Here is a 6,696-nt window from a genome sequence, read left to right on the forward strand (position 1 = left end):
GATCGCGATCTAAACTAAACCACTGTTAGTTTATAATCTCACGCGTTATATTATAAACTGTCGGAGTTCACGATTTCACGTGACATATCCATTTAGGTAAATTCGTAAAGGCCAAAGCTGCTCATATCCATCGCCGGTCATTGCTGTTTATCGCTCGTGGCTCATTTCATATTCTCTTTAAGCCGAACATATTTTACTGTCATTTTAAGCCACAGTATCGAAACGCACAATTTATGTTGTCCCACTATAAAAATACCTTTAAATCGTCGAACGATAAATGAGTCCATCAATTTGTCCATTAATTTCGCTGAGATTAACTCTTTTAGTGGAATAAATACCATTGTTTTTCACACGTGCATCGCCTTTGTCAGTTATCAGTGAAAGTTAAATGAAGTTTCCAATAAACTGATTCTTCGGCAGTTATTACGGCTGCCGTAGTTGCGCGGTACGAGCTCACTCGATATTTTCCTCGTTTTTAATAGGAAATTAAATTGCATTCCAATTCTTGGATCATAAAATAATTGTTGTCTATTTAATTTTCTATAAACTTGACCATATGCGTCTCAGTGTGCGTTTTAATTAGCCAATCTTTGTCTGAAGTAGTGTAAATGTCACGACAAAAGGACATTTTAGGGCTTGGTAGCAATTTTTCAGAGTTTACGTTATATGCATGAACCAATTTAAAATATCTATTCCTTTAAACAAATTCAAGAAATAGGGACTGAGATGGTCTAATCGCTAGGAATCGATCACATCCAGGCAATCCAGTTATTTGAAACAAAAACATTGTATTGAATCATGACTGCTGTTTCACAAAACCCACACAATCGATCGCAAACAAAACGGAGAGTACAAAAACATTTAGCGACGCGCCGCGACGTCTGATTGATACATTAAATCTGTCGCGTGATGCGCGAAATCCGGGTGAAAACTTTAAACCGGCCGTTTTAACCGGGCGGCATTTTGCCGGGTAATTGCAGTAACAAGGGTGCTCTAACGTTGTTTAGTCCGGCGGCATTAACGTCCGCCCGCTGTCACGTTCGCGACACTCTTTGCATTTAATGGTATTAATTTTTCAATCCACGCTTTTGTCGAGAACCTTTATGATTCGAACGCTATAATTATTTTTACGTGACTTTCAGGCGGTTCGGACAGTGTTTGTGTTGTAATATTTTCTGGGTTCTTTTTGATTTCTATGATTATGTAAGACAGAGTCGCCTAATATGGCCTGGTTGCAAGAAATTCCCAACTTTATTATTGTAAATATACATAGTTAACTAGGTATTTCTAACTGTACCCTAGTTTTCATAAAAGTCACTTCGACTAACTAATTAAGGTAGATTATTGCTTAACACTGTCAAACCCAGGCACTCATTGCATCCAATTTCTGGTGGGCCCCCTCGAAACTATAGAGGAAAATCTATCACACGGTTAATGGAGTCGGAGTTAAATAAGCTAACGGCTAGTTGGCGATAGTCAGAGAGCTAGCGAAGCATATAGTTTAGAAATAGAGGACTAATTTTTCTTTAATTAGCTCTTTAAAATAAATGTATAATGATAACTATTAAAACTTGACTCTACAAATTCAGTTCTCGTCGCACAAACACCTCTTTTCTTCAGCTACTGACATTTAATCCGACTTTCTATTCCTATATTCGCGAATTTTCTGACGTGCATAGCCCTTAAAGCATAGGTGGGATAGTCGGCGGACTGTCGACGCCAGCGCCCCCGCTGCCAATCAAGGGAGATCGATGGACGGTTATGTGTAAACTATGGTTAATCCACGGCTTACGCATTGCGGTAATCTTCGGCGGGCATAGCTAGCACGCAGCGACTGCCATTCAAATTTCGTTCCCGCTGGAGCGTAATATGAACTCGTAAGTCATAGGATTAGACGTAATGGATGTGCTACCTTCGCTTGTTTGATTTGATTCGTACGATTGAGAGATTATAGATTTAAAAACTCATTTATTTTTGCAAATAAGTAGGCTTTTAAAAAGCACTTTTATCTCGTCATCGTTAACATTAAATGTAGAGTTAGCAAAAGCCCATATTTTACACATAATTATAGGAAATGTTAGGTATTGTAAAACACGATAAATAATCTATAAGAGGTAAGTAAAAAATGAATCGGCTTTTGTTTCGAGGAAAAATATGTTGAATTTGGGCAGGTTTGAAATGGCATGAATAACCTCGGCTCATATTTTAACTTGCTATTTAAACTGTTCCTTACCTTCTGTACCGTCTTGAGACAATCTTGTTTTATTTTCTGTTCTCAGTATCACTCGCTTAGTTTAAAGTTTTGATGGTCCCTGAGATTTTTAACTTAACTTTTACAAAATGAACAAAGTTGGAAAGTTTATCGGAGGGGCGGGCAGTCACGCAGAGTGCTTGTCAGCAGGTAAGTAGACGTGTCAAACTTCGCTAAACATGTCAAAACAAGTGTCTGTCACTGCGAGCGATCGCGCTGCCCTCAGGTGGAATGATGTTGAAACTTCAATATGATGGGTTGACAAAAAGTTCTCGCGCGCATATTTATCGCTGACGTTTCGTGCCAGGAGTCTCCAAAGCGTTGTTTTATGAGTTTTGATTTATTAATGCGACGCTCGTGCAAGTCAGGAAAAAGCGTCAAAGTAAGATACTTATTATTATACTGACATTACAAGCATAGATTTCCTTTCCTGTACTAAAACCGTATTCAATTTAGAAACTGTGCCTACACTATCTAAAAGTGACTACACCATATTTCAGCGGTAACTCGGAACAAAATTAAAAGTTACCTATCTCAATCTAGCCTAACTGAGTTACGAAGTAAATGAGCGGTCCAGGAACGCTGAAGTGTGCCCCACTCGGACAGAGTGCCCACCCGGTCCAACTTGCCCCGGCTTCCTGTCTTCGACTCAGTGGTGTAGTGTAATCGATTAAAGGTATCGAAACATCACTGATTTGAAGTTACTTACTTACACTGGCACAGGTTGGTACTATACAGAATTACCTAACACCTTTCTACCAGTTAATTTACATTTGACATGATTAGCTCATGTCAATTGTCAAATGCCTTTCAAGAGCCGCCAAAACGAAGCTATCCCATGTATGTACCTACCTTCTACATATTTTTTATATGTATATGTAGAATTCTGGAGTAACATCACGAATTTCTATATAATAAATAAATAAATCTTTGGACAATTTCACACAGCGCCAGCTAGCCCCAAAGTAAGCAATTTATTCAATTATGAGCGATATAAAAAAGCGTTAGCGGTTGCAGGTGTTTAATTTAGTATCTTAGTTACGTAGTCAATTACTATCGTTTTATTAAATGCAATATCAAACATTGAATGCATCGATGAGTAACTATCGGCATCGAATCCCACCTCAGTCCTTCCCTACGAAGTGAATCTAAGCAATTCCTCCAAAACTGGGTTGTCGTAAACAATTTGCGAGTGGGACGGCAGTTCACTTGGTCACCGCGCGCCCGTGTGTCGAACTCGATACGAATTACTTCGAAATTAGAGCTTCCTGTCGCAATCAGCGCTAAAGTTGGGTTTTACAAATCTGCTTACACTCGTTAGTTACCGATGGATTTTAATTGAATTAAATCTCAAAATAACTCTCAAAAATGTTTATAGAGTCACGATTAGGCTTTTCGGGTTGCTATAATGATGTGACCCGATCAAATATGTGCGTTCCCTTCGAGAGGCCACTGTGGAAAACGAAGGTTTCGTATACATAAAGATTTAGCAGGACCTCTAAAACAAATGTAGCCAGGATGATAAATTTGTAGGTGTTGTAAGTTGGACGCTACAACCTGCCGAATGTGGTCCCTCAGATGAATTATGTCAAATGCCAAATTACTGAATCTGACCAAATAAGATGAGTTTGATGAATGGTAATATTTAGGAGGTAAATCGTAGGGCTACATACGAAAATAAGAGCTCTGGATAGTTACTGCAAATAAAGAAAATCCAATTAGACGATGGGCCCTCAGTTCTCCAGTGCACAAATCTTACTTTAATGCTACAAATTGGAACTTAAGACTAAGTTTCTTTGGTAAGGTTTTAATTTTAGCAGAAGTAGCCACAATGCTACCCTGAGAGTACAGGGTTTATATATTCTACTAGTACAGAATAAAAGCTCTAGTAAAGTGAGCCCTCGGGCCACACGTTTTAGAAAAAAGTTATCGTATTTAGAGACAAGGTGGAAGGTGTAATAATATNGAGGTACCTGGATGGGAGCGGCACAGGACCGGCCATTGTGGAAATCCTTAGGGGAGGCCTTTGACCAGCAGTGGGTGTCTTTTGGCTGAAACGAACGAACGATTCACTGCTATTGATTAATGAACCGCGGCAATAATCGATTTTGTTGTATCACAGCTCTAAATCTATTCCGTATCACACAATGCGTAGGTACCTACTTTAAATAAAAAAAAATTACGTCGTATTTAATTGAAATAAAAATAATCAATAGACTCGGATTTATCTCCAAATACCTCTTAGGCAATCGTACAGAATACCTAGGTACTTATACTTTTGTTTTGAGTTTCCTAAAAAAATCGACAATGTGGTTAACATACACAAAATCTATACGGAGAATTTAAGAAGCAAGATATTTCTTTAAATACTTTATATAGCAATAATATTTGAATACAATTTTAAACTACAAATTTTGTACATAAAATGCTGTAAACTATTTTTATTAAACAATGCGTTGGGCGAGATATTTCTCATGGAATTGGTTTTTAGCGTGTGTTCCGAGGGCTCACTTTACTAGTGCTTTTATTCTGTACTAGTAGAATATATAAACCCTGTACTCTCAGGGTAGCATTGTGGCTACTTCTGCTGAAATTAAAACCTTACTAAAGAAACTTAGTCTCAAGTTCCAATTTGTAGCATTAAATTAAATTTTGTGCACTGGAGAACTGAGGGCCCATCGTTTGATTGGATTTTCTTTATTTGCAGTAACTATGCAGAGCTCTTATTTTCGTATGTAGCCCTACGATTTACCTCCTAAATATTACCATTCATCAAAATCATCTTATTTGGTCAGATTCAGTAATTTGGCATTTGACATAGTTCATCTGAGGGACCACATACGGCGAGTTGTAGCGTCCAACTTACAACACCTACAAATTTATCATTCTGGCTACATTTGTTTTAGAGGTCCTGCTAAATCTTTATGTATACGAAACCTTCATTTTCCACAGTGGCCTCTCGAAGGGAACGCACATGATCAAATCCTAACCCTATCACATTTTTTCGACTTTTTGCCCAGCTGGTTTTCAGAATAGCAACATGTACTCGTAAACTAGTAAAAATATGGATCCATTTTAGGATTAGAATTGGGTTTAGCCGGTCGCAAGTATTATTTTATTCCAAGTATGTATTCATTAAATTTTGATAACATTAAAAACTCACTAATCATGATATCATACTACGAATAATGTTGAGGTCCCATTAAACATTAATGCCAACCGAAATTGCATTCAGTATACACGTACAGACGAGTACGTCGGTGAGTATAACCAACCCTTTAGAGATCGGCAGCATTACCGAAATGTCAAGGGTACGGTCGCGGTAGGGGCACCATGCATTACAATATTTTATTAGGACACATAACTAAGGGAAATCTATTACAACTTTCTTTGTCAACAAAATAATTATTTAATGACACCATAAGGGCAAACAGGCAGACAGAGGACAGTAAGTAATATAATCTAAATAAAGGTGTTTTTTTAATCTGAGTGATCCAAAAAATTAATTATAAGTGCCTTTTTATTTGAATTATTGAAAAATAATTAATATGTAACTACATGTAGCATTAAAATGTTCTGGCTAATGAGCTAGCGACTGTATGTAAAAACATACTTAAAAGAAAATGTTTTTCGGTGGAGATTGTAGTCTTTAAGTACTCGTAACAATGAATAAATCTTTCTCACATTTTTAATTTGTCCGCGTGAGTTACTTTAACTTGTCTACCCCACCACCGGCCTGTTCTTTGGAAGGCAGAATCCTCGCGGGATCATAATGCTCTTAAGGCCGGGTAANGGATGGGCTGAGTATCGTACGATTGTGCGGGATGCGTTCTTTCACCTCCCGTGCAAATTTTGGCCGAAGCGCAGTTGGTGAGCAGGTTACAACCTGTACAGTTCATGACTGATTGCGCTCCCCGACTTGGCGAAAGAAAGTGCCTACTATGGTTTTATTTTGTAATTGTAGTAATATACAAGTTATTGATTAGACAAATAGTTAAAAATAGCATCTTTTTGTGATAACAGTGACTACTTGTGAGCAAAGGCTTTGGCGTAACAGCTTAACGAACTTTACTGACACAATTGTATCGACGTGGGCCGTACAATACCTTATGCGTATTTTAAGTTTCTCATAATTATTAATTTTTCATGGTTTCCGCACCATGTTTCCGATTTTCAACGACGCTACTATCGCAGAGATGCTCTATGCACCTGGGGATAAGAGCTATGACAACGACAAAAGCTAGTTTCGACTACTTCAGATGAACTACTCCTCTTCTGCTGATGAAGGCTCAGACAATCATGACGATACATACCTCTGAGTATGCAAGCAGCATGGCAGACGAAGCCCTTCAATCGTCAACATCTTCCAGGAGATGCTGTTCATGATCCAGGAGATATTAAAACTCCATAGGAATATTTCGAGCGCTATATTTACTGTTGAGGTC

This window comes from Ostrinia furnacalis, unplaced genomic scaffold, assembly GCF_004193835.3.
Source record: "Ostrinia furnacalis isolate ACB-3 unplaced genomic scaffold, ASM419383v2 OfSCF0780, whole genome shotgun sequence".
In the NCBI taxonomy this organism is placed as follows: Eukaryota; Metazoa; Arthropoda; class Insecta; order Lepidoptera; family Crambidae; genus Ostrinia; species Ostrinia furnacalis.